The sequence below is a fragment of the Hemicordylus capensis genome, chromosome 17 (assembly GCF_027244095.1).
Source record: "Hemicordylus capensis ecotype Gifberg chromosome 17, rHemCap1.1.pri, whole genome shotgun sequence".
In the NCBI taxonomy this organism is placed as follows: domain Eukaryota; kingdom Metazoa; phylum Chordata; class Lepidosauria; order Squamata; family Cordylidae; genus Hemicordylus; species Hemicordylus capensis.
In genome coordinates this window covers 928,480-947,273 of record NC_069673.1, presented here as the reverse complement: position 1 = coordinate 947,273, position 18,794 = coordinate 928,480, and positions in this window count along the sequence as shown.

Below are 18,794 nucleotides of genomic sequence, written 5' to 3'. Positions count from 1 at the left end.
AGGAGACCAGGTGCTCCGCTTTCCTCGCCCTCAGGAGCCTCAGGGCACTGAGAGGGCGGTGGAATGTATGTGGAGAGGGCACTGGGTTTTGAGCAGAATAGTGGGTACTGAAGGGTTGGCGTATTCACTGCTGCTGAGTGCAGTAGGGCACAGGGGCACCTCGCGGGTGGGACGCACCGGGAATATGCCCTGTTGCCCTGTGGGTCAGTCCGAGCCTGAGGAGCCTTGCCTGAGACCCTGTTTCATTGTTTTTGCTTCTCACTTCTCCTCCAAATAGTTCAATAATGCAACTTGTCTGGGTTTACCATAATATTATGGTCTAGGTTAGAATGAGCAGTAATGGTGGTTTCCCCAGGGCAAGCAGAGAGCTTGGGTGGGCAGGATTCAAGCCCAGCTCTTGGGTAATGGCATAAATCTGTTGGCACAGCTGACCCCACAGGATTTATGATCCCTCCAGCTCCACTTTTGTGAGTCAAGATTGAAGTTCTGTAGATAAGAGTAGCAACTTAGCTGCACAGATGAAAGCAAAGAATGACTCTCAGAGATGAAGTAGCATAAGCAAAATAAAGTCCCCTGAAACTAAGCTAGGTACCCCCCTCTACGATATCTGAGCAATAACTGAAACAAAGGAGCAAGAAAGGAACAGAACAAGGACAGGCTGAAACAAGAAAGGGTGGACCATTATAAGCATGAGGAACACTGTCTGCAGAAGGTGATGTTGCTGACAGTCCTGTCCCAGGAACAGCATCTGCTTAATATAGGTCTCAAGAAGATAACCAGCAGCCAATCAGGCTTCCCTGACTCAGCATTTCTATTGCCTCTCCTGTGAGATCTTGCACCTGCATGCCTCCCACTGAGCCTTTCTCTTGAGACGTCTTCTTAACACAGGTGAAATTCCAACTGCCTCCTGATCAGGCTCCTCAGCCTTCATCTCTGCCAGCTGTCCAGATTCCCGTCTGCTGCTGTTCCAACCCAGCTTCAGAGTCTGTTTTCACAGCCTGGTCCTCCTGCTGTGCTTCTGAGCCTGCTCTCCCAACCAAGTCCTCCTGCTCCTCCTCTGACTCAGAGGTCTGGGCCATGACAGGTAACTATTTTGAAAAGAAAACAAAAGCAAGACTGGTGGGAAATAATGGGTGAAAGGAAGCTCATTTTCTGAAGCATTCCTGAGCCATCGTTTCCTTACCAAGACTGGGAAATCTCCAGTTCCCAATTCCACCCCCACACACAACTGCCTCTGATTTAAAAAAAACACACATTTATATACTGCTCTTCCTCCAAGGAGCCCAGAGCGGTGTACTACATACTTGAGTTTCTCTTTCACAACAACTCTGTGAAGTAGGTTAGGCTGAGAGGGAAGTGACTGGCCCAGAGTCGCCCAGCAAGTCTCATGGCTGAATGGGGATTTGAACTCGGGTCTCCCCGGTCCTAGTCCAGCACTCTAACCACTACACCACGCTGGCTCTCTCCGATGACATTTTCCTCCTGAGGATGGAGGGGGCAGAGAAGAAAACCGTGGGGGGATGCCAGAGGAAAGCTCTATTTGCTAGTGAAGTTCCTTTCTTGTTCTGGGTCTGTCTTTATCAAGCTTCTTCTGAGGGCCTTGGGGGTTTCATCCGCCTCAGAGAGAGACAGGATTGGATCAGGCTCTTGCCAGGCCTTTGGTGACGTCTGCTCCGGCCACCCTCCCTGAGTGCAGTTCTTCTCTCTCCTCATTTCTGTCTGTTTCCCCCTTTTTCCTTCCCTTCCCCTTTGTGAGTCATGGCTTTGCACTGATCCCGCTGAGTGCTTCACACATCTGAACACTTCTATGTCATGTGTTTAATGCCAAAATAAGAAGAGCTCAGACTTTGCTTCTGTTTGTGGTTCATCAGCCCTCCTCCCACGATGGTTTAAAAAAAAAAAAAAGCACTTTGCTAATCAGATGCTGCTGCTGGAGTCAAACATGGTCCAATTTAGCTATCCTTTTAAAAGCACAAGATGTCCGTATCTGACCATTCCTCTCAATCCTCCCTGAGTTTCTCTCCAGCTCAGCCTCTCCTGGAGGCATGAATTTAAAAAGTAACAAGGATCCGTGGCTTTAACGATGCCATAAAGACCTCTCTTGCTCGTTAGGAAAAAAGATGGGGCACCCTGGAAAGACCATTCAGAGTCAATTTCCTGATTGCCTTGTATGTGACTCTTGCTAAGATGTTGCGGGACCTTTTATTTCTCATGCCTTATCAATGGAGAGCAGGGCATTTCTTTTACCGACCCCATTCCAAAAGCTCAGGATGCGTAACCACAGTTAACTGTGCCACCCCCAGCCAGGCTGAATTAAACAAAATTCTTACACTGCTTCTGCAAGAAACGAATTCTGGAAGCTTCTGGATTTTGAAAGAAGCTTCAAATTCAGGAGAGTCTCTCTGGCAGAGTGTAAAGGGAAGAGGGCTTGGGTTTTTCTGTAAATCAGCCCCTGTATTGTTGTTCATGTTCCCAAACCTCTTCTTGTAAATAAGCCCCGATAAATTACTTGAATTGTATTATATTATATTCCCAAAACTTCATTATTGTAAAGGGGAGTCTGTGGTTGCAAATCCCTGTGCATAGAGAAGGCTGGCAGGGTCAGAGAAGCTCATTCTTGGTTTTCTCTAGTTTCACTTTTGGTTTAGCATTTTGGCTGCTGGTTTTTGAAGGGAAAGGAGATCTTGCTGCTGCCCGATCTAGGTGTTTCCCATAGTCTGGGGAACAGACCAGCAGGGATTCTTACCAGCAACCTCTTGGTAGCAAGCATGCATTGTCCCCTTTGCTAATCAGGGTCCATCCACCCTGGTTACATTTGAATGGGAGACCACATGTGAGCACTATAAGATGTTCCCCTTAGGGGACGGAGCCACTCTGGGAAGAGCACCTACATGCTTGCATGCATAAGGTTCCCAGTTCCCTCCTGGCATCTCCAGATGAGCCCCTGCCAGTCTGTGTAGACAATACTGAGCTAGATGGATCAATAGCCTGACTCCGTATATGGCAGCTGGCGATGTTCCCATGTAATTCCCATGTAATCTTATCTGACACAGGAGATAGGGACACTTAGCATCTCATTTCCCAGAGGGGAGGAAATCAGAATACTCTTTGAACTATGGACAGGTGTGAGGCCCACAGACTCCCTTGTGGCTTTAAAGCTAGAGGACAAAGGCCTGGCCTGTGTCCCCCCTTTTCCATCTGCAAATGGGTGTCCTAGCAAAGAAGCTGTAGAAACTAACACTCTCTCAGCCAAGGACCTGCCTACGGATAGACTCAGGCAAAACTCAGTGCCAGTCAGTTAGGAAATGCTTTTGTCTTTTCTTTAGAATTCCTCTGTGCCTTTCTTTGCTTCCCGTTCCAACCTATTTTTACCCCAACTCCTTATTCTATGTGCAACCCGGGTTTCTTAATAAAGTTCATATACTTAGAAGTTGCTTCAGTCCGGTTTAACAGGTTCTGGAGGGTTACTTGAAAAACCTTTCCCCACGTGCCTCGTAAGGTCATTCGTGACTGTTGAGTTGTTTTCAGAATAATATATAGTTGTCTAGAGCTGGGTTGTGTGGACTCTGGCCTGTAAGTCCCAAGCCGGACAGTTCTAGGTTGTTGAAGCCGGCCCCAAGCCTGGCCAGTGGCTTTAGATCAGTCTTCAACTGGTGGCAGCCCACCTCAAAGGAGCGGCGTGCTCCTAGTTTGGATCAGAGCAATCTCTCTACTGAGATCCCAGGAAAGCCTAGAGTAACTCCCACTTCATCACAGGGGGAAAGCCTTTTCTGTTTTGTTTTTTTTTTCCTCCTCTGTAAATTGTAAAAATTATTTTGAATAGGATGTTGTGGAAATACATGTTTAATCAATAAAAGCAGGGACATGGGCCGTGCAGCTGAGGATTCAGGTGTACAGTTCTTAGCCTGCAAGTGAAGACTTTCTGGACCCCACCAGGTAAAAAATTGACTGGGGAGGCACAGATGGGGCAGACAGCATTTCTGAAGGCAGTGAGGATATGTTAGATTTCTGCTCTCAGCCTAAATGGAAGAAGAGGTGCACCTAGGTAATTTTGGGGCCCGGACCTAAAGGCCTTTGGCAGCCCCCTTCCCTCCCCATCCTGCTGCAAGGTAAGCATCACCCCCCTACACACACACCATGACACACGCAGTTTTTGAGGACACAAACAGCAACTGAACTCACAAGAATAAAAAACAGGCATATTGATGCAAATCTGCACTAGCAGAAACATTTCAACACACAAGTTCACATATCCCCATCCCACGTATTCCTTGCCCCACTCCCTCCTCTGTCTCTAAAGCTCGGGCCACAGATTAAAGAGGATTTGGGGGGCCCCAGGGGGTGTGGAGACCCTGGACTCTGGCCAGAAGTACAGGGGTAGGAGCACTTGGAAGAGAGGCCTTGGACTTGCTCTTTATAGATATTGATGCTGTGCCGGCATACCTTGATTGATGATATGAGGGGGAAACTCTAGGGAGACATAAAAACTAAAAGACCTTTCCTTCCAATTGCTACAGGGGTCCAGCAATGGGGAGCAGCCAGTTGTCTGGGGGGAGGCATGTTCTACACACACACACACGGCACTGCCTATGTTGTGTGGGTATGCCTCCTAGATTGCTCTGTTCAGCCAAACAGGGTGGCAGCAACACACCCACAGCCTTGCCGAATGCCGTTCTGCCCCACAAGCCCCAGGCAGCCACATCTCATTCAGAAACACCGTATGTTTGTTTGATTGTTTATCATAGTTTTATACCACCTGATATGTACATCTCTAGGCAGTGTACAACCTTTAAAATAATATTTGAAAGTCACCGCTTAAAATACACGTGGCACAACAAAGACAATAGTATAAAACAATTATTAAAACAAATTATTAAGATTAATTCTAAGTAAAAGCCTGCAAATACAGGAGAGTCTTGCGGGTCTTACAAACAGAGAAGGAGATGCTCTTATTTCAGCAGGGAGCCTATTCCAAAGCCACAGAGAAAGCCTGGTCCTGGGTCGCCACCACACGAGCTGGTGGCAACCGTAACCAGACCTCTCCAGAAGATCGTAACAGGCAGCAGGGTTTATGACAAAGGAGGTGCTCTCTTAAGTACCCTGGACCTAAGCCATTAAGGGCTTTATAGGTAATAACCAGCACTTTGTATTTCACCCGGAAACATATTGGCAGCCAGTGCAGTTCTTTCAAAACCGCTGTTATATGGTCCCTTTGTGTTGTCCCAGAGACTAATCTGGCTGCTGTATTCTGTACCAGTTGTAGTTTCTGGACTACGTACAGAGGCAGCCCCACCTAGAGTGCATTACAGTAGTCAAGCCTGGGGGTTACCAGAATATGTACCACTGTTTTAAGGTAATTCACTTCTAGAAATGGACGTAGCTGATGTATCGACCAAAGCTGATAAAAAGCTCTCCTGGCCACTGCCTCAACCTGAGAAACCAGGGAGAGCTTTGAGTCCAGGAGCACTCCCAAGCTACGTACCTGATCTTTCAGGGGAGTGTAACTCCATCCAGAACAGGCAGATATAAACCATCTCTCGGGTCCCGACCCCCTACAGTCAGTACCTCCGTCTTATTTGGATTCAACTTCAGGTTGTTATCCTTCATCCAGCCCATTACTGCCTCCAGTCAATCCCTGGTCCCTAGACTTATACACACATTCACTATAGGCCAAATCCCTGAGGGATCCTGGAAAAGTAGATTCTTATAGCCACCCCACCTCCCCACCCACATCTTCTCACCTGCTACACCATGGAGTAACCCTCTGGGAGAAGTTGGGACCAAACTGGACCACTAGTTTCTCCCGACCAGATCTCCGTAATACATACCAAGTCGGCTCCTTCATCCATAATCAAGTCATGAACCACCTCAGATTTATTTTGAACTGGCCTGGCATTATAGAGTAATAAGATGAGGTTTTGTGGGTTCTGGGCACAGCTCTCCAAAGTCAAAGAGGTGGTAGGCTTGCTGGAAGGGGAAACAGCAATTAAATGTCTGATTTTCCTTCCCGTATAACAGCCCATTGGCCTACCAACGCCATATCTTGGTTGCTTCCCCACCACCGCTGGCATAGCTACCCCAGGGTCGTCATGCAACGTAGCCATCTCTGATCCCGTAAAGAGCTCAGCTTAGCTTGCCATAAGCAGAACAGAGGTCTCCAATTGAGTTTTGGGTGAGTTGGTAGATGTCCAAACATTTCAAGCCGTAACGCTTTTCTGTTAAATAGCCAGCTTGAAAAACTTAGGGAAGAAAGACTTTCCCACTAGAAAACCTGACAGACCTTTAATTACCAGCCATCGTTATTGCATTATAATAATGAGAACACACAGAAATCCCCTCCAGCCCGCCAGATGTTCCACTTGCTTGGAAACATTTCAGTCCTCTTGCATCTGTCATCGGCTGACTTCAGATCATTCTTCCTAGGTGGTCTGAAGAACCACACTCATCTGAGCGACATGGGAGCAAATGCAGCAGTATGATTTCCTATGGTAAACATTGTGATGAGCCTGTGGAACTCATTGTTACTGGGTCTTGTCAAAGCCATTCCTTTGCTTGCAACAGTTCCCAGGTTGAGCCACTGGCATCTCTGGGTAAGGCTGGGAAGGACTCCTGTCCGAAGCCCTAGAGAGCTTCTGCCTGTCAGTGCAGACAGTGCTGAGTGAGATGATCCAGAAGCCTGACTCAGTAAGCAGCCGCTTTGTACACTGTTGAACAATTTTTGCTTTAATGTACAATCGCCTCTTCCAACATTTTTTGATTGGGCAGGTCTTAGAAAAATAATCAACACAAATGCCTAAGAATCTTAGACAGGGATGTGGTAAAAGCCAATGTGTAAAAATAAGAATAAGAAAAAGTTGTTAAAATAAACCCTCTTTTCCAAAATCCTTTTTATCCTAGTGCTGGTGTGTTCAGCAGGTGCCCATGGAAAAGAACTAAAGAAATAATTAAAAAGAGGGAACTGTAATCTTGAAGAGGGTGAAGATTAGAGGGGCTCTAATGAAGTACTAAAAATACGCCTGTTTTTTTGCTTTTTCTGTTTAATATGTTTTGTTGCAAGGATGGTTTCTTTTTTCTCTTTGCAGAATTCAGCAGCAGGGCTCTTCCGGAGAGTCTGGCTGTGAAATTCATTTGCTTAATGACTGTGTGAGGGAAGCAGGCATTTTTAAATAAAATGTTTATCCTCCATATGCAGTCAGCTAAATTAGATATTGGGATGATTTCGGCAGAGCTGAAGGCAGAGAATGAAACTGGAAAGAGAGTGTACGGACTGCTTTGCTGCATCGCCCCCAGCTCTGTTTTGTGCGGCTTTTTTGACCCAACTGCAGGCAATCGGGACCGGCTCATCCACTAGGCAGGCGGAGGCAGTGGTTTGGGGTGCCAGTTCTTGGGGGGCACTGCAGCTCACTGGGAGGATCCCTGGCTGTGGATTATGGGATTTGTAGTCCAAAAACAGCAGGGGGGGCCTCAGCTGAGCAGGCCTGCAATAGAGGAAAGGCGAGTGTCAGGCACGTTCTGGGCAGGTGTGTAACTATAATTGAGCAGGTGGGTTCAAAGAAGCCAGGGGGGCCCCCAGCTCCACCCCTCCCTATTTCTTCACTATCTCCCTCAGAGGAGCCACCAGGAAGAGGGGTGAACACAGGCCCCCTCTCCCCGACCTACACTCCTGGCTCCAGGTTCCTCCACTCTTTTGCTTTCCCCGCTGTTTCCCCAAACCAGCGCAGCTGAGTTATTTGTTGGCCTTCCGACCCGACAGACGGACAGCCTGCGCCCCTCATGTTAAGCCAGGGCTGCACACCTCATCTCCTGTGCAGTGTGAGATGGTGGTGCCTTTCAGCATCTTCCTATTTCGCTGCTGCCCGATAGAGGTGCTTCCTCTAGTCTGGGAAACAGATCAGCGGGGATTCGAACCAGTAACCTCTTGCTCCCTAGGCAAGTTGCGTGAGAGATGGCCATGGTCAACCCCTCCTGCATTCTACCCAAGAAAACCACAGGGCTCTGTGGGTGCCAGGAGTCGAAATCGGCTTGATGGCACACTTGACTTTACTGCCCTAGAATGCACCAGGAAATGAAGCAATGTCGTGCTGTTGCCTCCTTTTCCTGGGGGCCCTGTAGTTACAAGCAGCAGCTAATTCCCCTGCCCCAGCTCCTGACTTGAAGTGAGCCCCAACCTGCCAATGACCACCATAGCTGATGCAATCCCATGCAGTATAACATGGACTCCTGATATAGGAGGCGTTTTTCTCTGGCATCACTTCTGGAGGGGTGGGGGATGCTCTGATGGGGCTTGCATTGCCTCAGGCCTGATTATGGGTCCCTCGGATGCAATGCACAGCCCTAACAGGAAGTAAACTCTGCTCACCAAAGGACTCGAAGGCGAAGGACTCGAAGGCCGCCCCCTGAAACAAGGGGTATGCTGCGTCTAAGCATGGAGGTTCTGCTTTGCTCCATGCTTAAAAGACAGCCCTTGACATTCAGGTTTCTGGCCAATGAGCTGCTCCTTGCTCCTTGTTAGCTGTGTTGGCTGTTTTAATGTTTTTGTTGGTTCTGTCTTGTTGTCAACTGCCCTGGGGGTCCTAGGACAAAGAGTGGTAAGTAAGTCAATAAGCTATTACGGCTGGTAGCCCAACAGGTCTGGGGAGGTTGGGAACCCCTGCAAAATAGTGGCCAGTGCCACCCACATCTTGTGCCACGTGGCATGAAGTAGGCCCTTCCTCTCACTGTCCTGCACCCCCTGGGTGACTTCTTTCATTTATTTTATACACACACACACACATACACACACACACACACACACACCTACCTATTTATGTGACACAATAGAACATCATCCTAAATTATTTTTTTAAAAGTTTTGCAAATTGTGGACAATGCAAGTCATTTAATGGTACTAGAGAAAGACATGCTGTTCTGGTAGCTCCAGGTCTCAGAGGATGAATACAACTGAAGGAAGCCTGGGCATCTGCCCAATACAATTGCCCCGGACAACTGTCTCCTCTTGCCCTATTATATTTACGCCCCTGACACCCCTCTCCGTCTTCTCCTCATGGGCCCTCCTGCTGCCTTGGCACTCTCTCGACTAGAACAGATCACAGTGCTCCGCAGAGAAAGAAATCCCCTCTCTGCAAAGCGGGATTTGGATTCTGGGGCCATATGTTGGTGCTGTGGCATGAGGAATTGAAAAGGAAATTGCTCTCTTTTAGGATAATCAGCCAAGGGAGGAGGGAGCGCCCGCTGCAGTAATGACAAGAAAGCTCCTTCATCTCCTGGCGGAGGCTTGTTCTGATTGACATGTTTTAACAACATAAGCTTCCACTGAGCTATTGTGAATCCCTGAGCTGAGGCTGGAGGAGAAGGCAGAAGGAAGAAGCGCTCGCTAGGCTGCTCTGCCCTCCTCCCCTGAATCACACGCACATCTCTTGCAGCTGCTGGGATTCCTTTAAGCAGGGCACAGGATCGATATGGGGTGGTTGTGAGCTTGTGGGAAGTCGCTACGGCTGGGGGCAGGGGGATCTAGGGGTGGGGATTTCCGAGCTAGACCCCCGTGCAGAAGGTGCTGTTGGGGCATCTGGGGTTGGTTGATCCTTTTACTAAGTTAGGCACAGGAGGCAGGGGTGGGCAGGCAACTGGACAGGCAGCAAGAGAACCAAATGTGGCCTCAAAGCCCTTATTCTGGCCTTGACTGCCTTACCAAAAAATGTGCTCAAGCTGTAATAAAAGTGGAGCGGGGAGACAGAACTCCCACACATGCATTTCTCACTTCTCCTTTTGGATTCTGTCGGCAGCCTTTACATGGACGTGCTTGAGTGTTATTGCCACATGCACGCAGGTTCGTGGTTGCTATCGCACTCCGTGACTGCAATCGATGTGGAGGAATTGCCTCACGTGGGGTGCAGGCATGCAAGCAGCATTCCCAAAAGGGAAGAATGGAGTCAAGACCAGGTTTCCTAATTGGAGACAAAGGATAAGGTTGCTAAATACAGAAGCACACACACAAGTAAACAGTGGTGGTTGGCAACCTCTCAAAGGAGGAGGACAGAAGATGTCCCTGTCCACATCCTGGCCTTGTCACCTTCCTTATGCACCAGAGGTGACCAGGTGAACAGTTCCTTCCAGGCAGAGGATGCCTGTTCTCCTAGCTGGCTGAGCTCTGTTCTCAAAAGTCCCTGAATTCTGCAACAAGGTAGCACCCATTTCTGCAATCAGAATAATTTGTGTTAATTGGCATTTTGCTTTTGCATCATCTGTTTGGCTTGTGAGACCAAGATACAACTACATGCTACGAACCAGACATGCTTTTTCAAGCTTGTGTTTATCTCTTGTAACATTAATGTGGGAATGGATGGGGCGGGGGCGTGTTTGCAGGAGAGTCAGAGGGTGCTCGACCCTTTCTCTGCCTGGCAATTCTCCCTCCAGGTCAACTGTGGCCCTCCAAGACCAGAAGTCACCTGACTGGGAGAAAATGAGGGATTTGCAGGGAAGGATTGAAGGGCAGGGGAAGTATCCCCCCCACACCCATTAGGACTCCCTTATAAATACCACCCACCCACTCACAGACACACGCACTCATATTACTGAGCGCGCTCTTTGAAAACCCGTCTGTCTCCAGGCCTGTGAAAAATTTAGAACAGCTTTGCAAGGCCTGGGAAATGGAACCCTGGAGAGTTTTCATCTGCATAATGTCACTTAGCAAAGGAGGTTGTGTGTCTCTCTATCCTCAGTTTAGGTCCACACACCTACCCCATATTTCAAGCTGAAAAACAGAAGCATAACAGAACCATAGAAGTTTGGAGCTGAAAGGGACCCTGGGGGTCTTCTAGTCCAACCTCCTGCTCATGCATGCACGTGGCCTGACTTCATGAACCTCCTTTGCATCTACATGCATAGAAAGATTAAATATCCGGAAGCATCTTTCTTTGGGAAGTGGTAGGTGGGCAGGGCGGGGGAATGCTTGGGCTATCGCTACCTGCGGAGGTTTTCTTCCAGGCTGATCACTCCACCAACATATGCCCTCCGTGAAACCACACGCTGGCCTTTCCTGCCACGGCCCGGCCCTCAAGAGTTGAACTTCCATCACTGTCTCTGGCAGCTTCATACTCCACATGGTCTGAGCAGGTTGCATTCAGCCTGCAGACGGTGACCCACTTTCCACACCAGCTGGGTGCTGGCAGGGCGAAGAGACGCGGGTCGAAATCTCCATGGCAACAGGATGTGCTCACACTTTAATTACCTTCAAAGAGCAGATGCTTGTCTTTGATGTAAATGTATGGATTTGTGGTCACTTACATGCACACGCACACACCAGGGGCGGGGGGGGGAATCAGAGACTACGTGAAACCAAGGTTTATTTCATCAAACTGAGGTTTGTTTGTATAAGCCTTCTCCAGTCAACAAACTATGGTTGATTTTGGGCTGTCAAACACAGATTTGAATCCAAGGTTTGAAGTTGGTTGGTTTCTCCTACCCAGGGTCTTGCATGATGCCTGAACTCACAATCATGGTTTAATTCTGGTTTATTTCAGGGCTCCCACATGGTCCACCTTCAGATGTCACGGGAAACCAGAGGCAAACTCACCGCAGGTTCGTCTCCTGTGATGTCCAAACAGCCTGAGTCATGGTTCCGAGACCCAACTGCGGCTCTGATTCCCACCCCCAGCCTCCTATTGAATTCTTGATTGTAAGTAAGGTTCACTTACTTAGCAACTTGCCCAAACTGGAGTTAAGGGAAGAAGTTCCTCCCATGGCTTATGCTCCGTTAGCTGACATGGCTTTCTTCCATGGGTCTCAGAAAGCCCATGCAGCTAGTTCCCGCCCCCTTGCAGCCTCCAAGACCACAGCTCCAGCTCATCTGAAAGGATGTTGGGGAGTGGACAAGAGAACCGCAGGTTGACTGAACCCACAGTTGTAAACAACATCCAAAGGCAGCCAGAAAGAGAGGCAAGCCTAGTCTGTGCCTGAGAAGGAGAAGGGGTGGACCAATTGTATAGCTGATAGTTCTTCTGGCCAGTTCAGATTGACCACTTGTCTGCCTTACAAGATTTTAAGATAGAGGGCATTCATATAAAGAGAGGTTCTTGATCTTAGAGCAGTGCTTCTCTTCTTGCTACAAATTTGGCTTTGTCCAATACTGGCACTTCAGCTCTACTGAGCCAACCATTCCCTCGGTGGCGTGTGCGAGCATGGTGTGGCTCATGTCCTTCCCATAAACAGCTGTGGGCTGATCCTGGCTGGCAGAGAGGAAACTGCAGCCACGGCCTGAACAGAAGAGAATATCTCTCTGGCAGGAGCATCCCTAGTGAACAGGTCTGCAGGAGAAAGAGTTGGTCCTGCCTGAGAGAAGGTCCCTCCATGCATCTGCCATGAACTTCCAAGGCCCTTTGGTCCCATAGTGTGAAACACAATGCCTTTCCAAATTGTTATTTGGAGAAGGAGAAAGAGTCAAATGTGTGACCCATTTTCCTCGCCTCTCCCTGGATGATGGATGCCGGCATTGGTAAGGGCTCCATAGCAACTGAGTGTGCACCGTTTAATTACCAAATCCCCATGGTGTACTCTGGGAAAGATAAATGGATACAGGATATTTTTCACCTTTTGCAGCTATCCACACATCTATATTTAGAAGTTGTGTTGTTCCAATTTAACCATGTCTGCACAGTAGCCTGCTTCAGGGAAGGACAGCCAATAGATCAAGCTTTCTGGAGGAGAGGTGGCCGCAGGCCTCTTTCTTGCCCAGAGCAATCTCTGCCATTAACTCAGAAGGGGGATGTAAAAGGTGATTGCAAGATTGATGAGATAGTTCTGCAGCTGAGTAGGCCGGCTAAATTCCCATTTCAGAAGTACTGGTCCCTTGGGGAGGAATAGGGGGCAGCCACAGTGGTGGTGAAGGGCTGGAAGAGGACCTTGCAGGTTTTTGGGGGGGGGACAGGGCAGACCAAGGTGTTTGATGGACTGGTGGCATCTGGAAGCTACTCACTTTTTAAAAACCCAGGATTGGTTACCTAACTGAGAGTAGTTTTGGTGACTAACAAAACTCTAGATCACTCGTCCTATGTCAGGAGTGGGCAAACATGGCCCTCCAGAGGTTGTTGAACTGCAACTCCCATCATATCCAGCCACTCTTTGGATAGGGAGGAGAGCTGGTCTTGTGGGAGCAAGCATGACTTGTCCCCTTTGCTAAGCAGGGTCCACCCTGGTTTGCATTTGAATGGCAGACTCCATATGTGAGCACTGGGAGAGATTCTCCTTAGGGGATGGGGCCACAAAGGGAAAAGCCCCTGCCTGCTTGCATGCAGAAGGTTCCAAGTTCTCTCCCTGGTGGCATCTCCAGATAGGGCTGGGAGAGACTCCTGCCTGCAACCTTGGAGAAGCTGCTGCCAGTCTGGGTAGACAACATTGAGCTAGCTGGACCAAGGGTCTGACTCAGTATAAGGCCACTTCCTGCGTTCCTACATTCCTATGCTCATGGGCCCATAAAAGCACAAAACTAGTCCTCCAGTCCTGCTACACCTCAACTTATCAAGAGGTTTTTTTTTATAAGCAGCACCACTTGCTAAGCGTGCGTGTGTGTGTGTGTGTGTGTGTATATATATACACACACACACACACACACACACACATGCTCATTTATTTCAAATGATTTTTTTCCCCTTTGCCATCCAGAAAGAAATCTAAAAGGAGCGTATGTATGTGTTGGCCCAGATTATCAACACTGTGTTACTTGTGTTGTCCTGGGAGTTAGTCACACATGGCTTCATGCTTTGGGGTAAATGTTGGACGAAGCGTCTTCGAAGTATACTCGTGGCATTGAGGGAAGCCGCCCCTCCCCTCTGCTCTCAGGTTTTGTTTTGAAACAAGTTCGCATGGCATGCTCCGTGTTTTCCTTCTAGCCAGTTGGGGGGTGGGGGGAGCTTCCTAAAGAGCGATCTCTGCATTTCTAAAGAGAACATCCCTTTTCTCATGCTAATGATTCTATGTCAGTGCCTCTCTCTCTTTGCTCCAGTGTTTTCAGAAAAAGTCATTTTAAAAAATCCGGAAATCCATCAAGATAAGCTAGAATTCACATCACAAAACCCGATTTGTGTGTGGAGTGGGTCCAAGGATCTTGAACACTCTCCTCTGAAGTAGATTTGGGATAGAAGCCCTGTGTGTAAAGCCTCCTGGTAAAGTAAGGGGGGAAATCAGGGGTTTTAAAGTCCCATCACAAAATCCTCTGAGTTCAGCTAAGGCCTTTGACTCGATTCGTTGCAGCTGCAGAACACTCTGGGTAAATGTTCCACCTCAGTACATTTTCAAAAGCAGAAAGGCAGAAATTAAACTGCTTTGGGATTTCAGCTCCTAGCAGAGGTTAATAAAATATTGAAAAGAGTTCTTGCCATCTGTAACTTTTACACTGATGGGAAACATGGGATTCAGATGGCCTGGGCGGTCTCTCTAGGGCTGCTCCCACTGGGAGGTTTTTCAGGTGCTGGACAGACGCAGACGCCCCAAAATACTCCTCTTGTGACGAAAGGGGTAGCATGAAGGCCATTCACACACACACACACACACACACACACACACACGAGCTGGTCTGGTGGTCCCAAGCATGACTTGTCCCCTTAGCTAAGCAGGGTCCACCCTGGTTGCATATGAATGGGAGACTAGAAGTGTGAGCACTGGAAGATATTCCCCTCTTAGGGGATGGAGCCGCTCTGGGAAGAGCCTCTAGGTTCCCAGTTCCCTCCCTGGCAGCAGCATCTCCAAGAGAGGGCTGAGAGAGAGACTCCTGCCTGCAGCCTTGGAGAAGCCGCTGCGAGTGTGCAAGGCATCCTGGAGAGACGCCCAAGGCCAAGAGGCTTGTTTCAGCCTCCCAGTGGGGGTCTCCTCGTGTGTTGCCATGGTGCAGAGCTGCGCCATGGCAATACACGATCAAAAAAACAGGGTTATCGGAGCTCCGGTGCATTCGGCGATTCCCACGGGAGATGGGCACTCTAGGCCACTCTAGACACCATCTCTGTGTCTTCTTGTGCTGTGTGTGGCCCACGGAGACACATGATCCCAGAGTCCAGGTTAAAGGTTATCCCCAACTAACAGCCAGGATGAAAAGCTGGGCTAGGCGGCATTGCCCTGCTGGGATCCGGCCCGATCCAAGCAGTTCTCATGAACAGGCGAGGTTAAGCTGTGTGTGAGAGCAGCCTCAGTGTCTCTAATCACCCACAAACGGTACAAGTCGCAGGCTGTCACAGCATGCATACACGCAGAGAGAGAGAGACACACACCCCAAATGGCCTGAACCATTAAAATGAGATATATGTCTCTCTTCTGTTCGTGAACAATCCCCGGGTCTCTTGGTCTCTTCTTCATTTTTTTAAACTTATTTTTTAAATCTTTTTTCATTCCGGGATGGGATGGAAATAAGACCAAACCCCTGCAGATCGTCAAACGTCTTCTCTGATGATCATCACAACCAGGCGCTTCGGCTGCCAAGGAATGTGCTGACGGTCCATGCCGCATCCCGGCCCGTGTCCTCCGCATCCTTTGTCTATCCATGAGAGAGCTCGGCTTCTGGCTGGCTCCCACCCGCTGCCACGCTTTGCTTGTTTGTTCCAGGTAAATATGAAAAGGCTTTTAGAGCCTCCACGGGGGCTCCCTTGCTCGCTGTTTACTGTATTCTGGATAAAACCGCGTCAAGGCCCAGCAGAGCTTCTGCAGGGTGGAGGTGGAGAGGTGGGGACGGATGTCCGAGAGCAGCCCGAGGGGTCTCCTAGGCGGAAAGGCTGGACTGGGACACTTTGACCAGCCCAGTCCTTTGGCCCCGTCTTATATCGATGTGCCAGAAGGGGGGTGTCACACAGGCCTAGTAGCTCAAGGAAATGACTGCAAATACACATCCTCACAACCTCACCCCAACATATAAGGTACACTCCCTGGAACATAGGGAGCTGGCTTCTGCCGAGTCAGACCCTTGGTCCATCTAGCTCAGTATTGTCTTCACAGACTGGCAGCAGCTTCTCCAAGGTTGCAGGCAGGACTCTCTCTCAGCCCTGTCTCGTTGGAGATGCTGCCAGGGAGGGAACTGGGAACCTTCTACATGCAGGTGCTTTAGGGAATGTGCTAAAATGAATGACAGGAACGCCCCATGAAAATCCACCCTTCCTCCTCTTCTCTTTCGTGGCTGACCTAAGCAGTGCTGGTGGCGGCTGCTGATTGAATGGCAGGACCTTTCTGACTGGCATAAGTGGCTCACCTAATGAGCTGGCCTTAAGCTTGCCTAGTCCATTTTCCTGAGCTGCCCAGCTCCCCCAATTTATGCCCACCCCTCAGTGTTATTGCTTAATTGGAAAATAGATTAATTGTCTCTCTCAATGTGGCTTAATTGGATCTGCATTAACTCCTCGGGTCTTTTCCCCGCACAGGCTCCTTAACTATGAATCTAGCTGTTCCAGATAAGGGCAGTATATTTAATTTATTGGGCCGTCGTGCTGCACGCTTGAGGACAGGTTTTAGGGTTTCTTTCAGATAACTTTTGGCATCCAGAGCACATGCCAGATGTAAGATAATTTCTGCCCCAGATAGAAAGGATTTCTGGGCCTGGAACAAAATCCCACCAAAGTTTTGAGAATCATCAGTATCTTGAGATACGGTTGTGGCCCTATCTGTCAGGAGCCGTCAGGGCTAGTATCAAACGCCTGTGTTTTGCTACCTCTTCAGCTTTCCCAGCTGCACCTCAGAGAGTTTGGACATTTATGCAGAGTCAGACCATTGGTCCATCTGCATATGGTCCATCCTGGTTAGCAGCATCTTCCCAGAGTCTCTGGTGGATATTTCCCCAGACCCCAGTCCCAGCCCTACTTGAAGAAACTAGGGATTGAACGGCCATGCCAGGTATGTAATCAACTCTTGAACTAGTTCTCAGTCAGGACTAAGATGCCCTCCCAGGCTGCAGGGCAACAATGCCCATCCCAGGAAGAGCAACAGAGGAGGAAGAGCAGGAGGGAGGGCCTGCCCTCAACTCCTGCCTGTAGGCTCCCAGTGGCATCTGGGGGGCCCACTTTGGGAAACAAGATGCTGGACCAGATGGGCCTCCTTGGGCCTGATCCATCTGGGCTGTTCTTAGGTTCTTACATTCTTATGTTCTCAGGAAGGCCTTCTGCTTTGCCCTCATCTGGAAGGGCTAAAACAGGTGCCAGTCGGAGTAGACACTGGGTGAGCTTCCCCTTGCCTGCTAGGGATGTGCCTGAACCAGTTCGGTGGTCCTTTTCTGGACTGCCAGACCAGTTCGGAGGTCCGGCAGTTCGGATGGTTTGGCAGCAGTGGGGTTACCTTGAAGGGACTGGGGAGGGCTCTTATACACCCACCCAGCCACATTTTCCCCCACCAGCCCTGTGCCCAAAATCTCTGCACGGGGCGGCAGCATGACTTCTGCATTGTCAGAGGCTGACCGGGGTGGCGAGATGTTATGTTGCTGCCTCATGCAGCGATTTGGGGCACAGCGCCAGCGGGGGAAATGCGGGGTGGGGTAAGAGCACCCTCCCCGACCCTTCAAGGTACCGCTCCCACCCCACTGCTGAACCGTCGGTCGGACGGTTCTTGCAGATCCCAGTTGCCTGCCTGACTCCAGCTTCCATGCCGGCTTGATTTCCCTCAGGCCCCAGGCAGAGGCCTCTTGCTCCAGTCCGCACCCTGCCAGTGTTTGAGGCTCCCTATCACACACCGCATCATCACAACTCCTTGATATCGATCTCTGCAGCCAGTAATGCTGGGAATCTCAAGGAAATCCGTGCTGAAGAATTGCAGACCTCCTATCAGCAGCCGGGAAAGTAAATCAGTAGCCGTTGCCTTCAGAAAGCACTCACCTTTCTAGAGGGAGAACCGTACTCGGAGCCACCCTCAATGAAGAAATGAATCATTAGAACGCTGAATACGGAAGCAGGCATTGCAGAAGCATCCAAACGCCCACAACGGACTTGGGCTACGAGATTGGCAGAGGGCCCCCCAGGAGTTGCTTCTGATTTCCAGGAGCAAAAATCGGGGCAGCCAGGATCAGAGACTATAATGTGGGAAACTTGCCAAAGACCAGATTGCCAGAGCTGGAGTCGCAGGAGGAACTTCTTTCTGGCTGCTAGGGAACTCGCCACACTTCGCCAGCTGCTTTCATCCAACTTAACAACCAGTACATTTCATAAGGATGGGGGCTGGAAAGGCAGTTGCCGTCGAGGGAGGCAGGCAGGGGTGTGTGCAGCTGGGTGGCAGATGGCAGTCAGTCCATGGAGGGGGGTTATGGGCACTCCGGGGGCCAGGACGACTCATCCTGGCCCTTCCTGCTGCCTGGGCCAACAAAGAATGACCAGGGTGTGGGGAGCAGTGCCGGATCGATCGTCTGCAGGGAAGGTTGGTTTAACCTGCCTTCCCTGCAGCCCACTCTGGAGCCCTTCTCGCTGCTGGTGAGAAGAGGCTCAGTACGCAGAATTGTTCCAGTTTTTGTCCCAGATGTCTGTCTTCCTCCCCCCCCCTTAAGGAAAGAGAAAACATTGCAAAACTCAAGCAAACAGAACAATGCAGAAACTGATCAGCAACAACAAAAAAATCCGACTTGCTCCCCAAAAGTAGCCCCCACCCCGGCTCAACAATGAATTTATTATGACAAGGGAACGGATGTTTGCAACACGAGGATGTTTTTGCCTCTGCAGTCTAGGCTCCGTCTTCCTCCCACACTGAAACACACGGCTTCAGTGGCAGAGGCGGCAGTTTCTTCGCTTTGACTAGGTAGTGTGCAATAATTACTATAATTACGGAAAACTAGAGGATGGGGTTTAAAC